Source organism: Apis dorsata, unplaced genomic scaffold, assembly GCF_000469605.1.
Source record: "Apis dorsata unplaced genomic scaffold, Apis dorsata 1.3 scaffold_502, whole genome shotgun sequence".
NCBI classification, from domain to species: Eukaryota; Metazoa; Arthropoda; class Insecta; order Hymenoptera; family Apidae; genus Apis; species Apis dorsata.
In genome coordinates this window covers 511814-512013 of record NW_006263732.1, presented here as the reverse complement: position 1 = coordinate 512013, position 200 = coordinate 511814, and the positions used below count along the sequence as shown (strand labels likewise).

The 200-nt window shown below is 13.0% G+C and overlaps 1 protein-coding gene across 1 annotated transcript in view; it reads right to left on the bottom strand.

Annotated features, from left to right (window-relative positions):
- Nucleotides 1-200, bottom strand: part of LOC102672815 (ras-related protein Rab-5B-like) — a 7084-nt gene that overhangs the window by 1159 nt on the left and 5725 nt on the right. The window lies entirely within an intron of this gene.

Below are 200 nucleotides of genomic sequence, written 5' to 3'. Positions count from 1 at the left end.
TGGATAAATTATACTGATATAAAGATTACTGATAATTTTGTTTATCCTTAATTCAAATGTTATACAGAATTACAATTTGTTATAATCTAAATCATTAAATAATTGATATTTTTATAATCTATATTAATTATAATATTACAATATCAGAATTATAATTGTAATTTTAATAAAATTACAATTATATAATATTTAAAACAAAT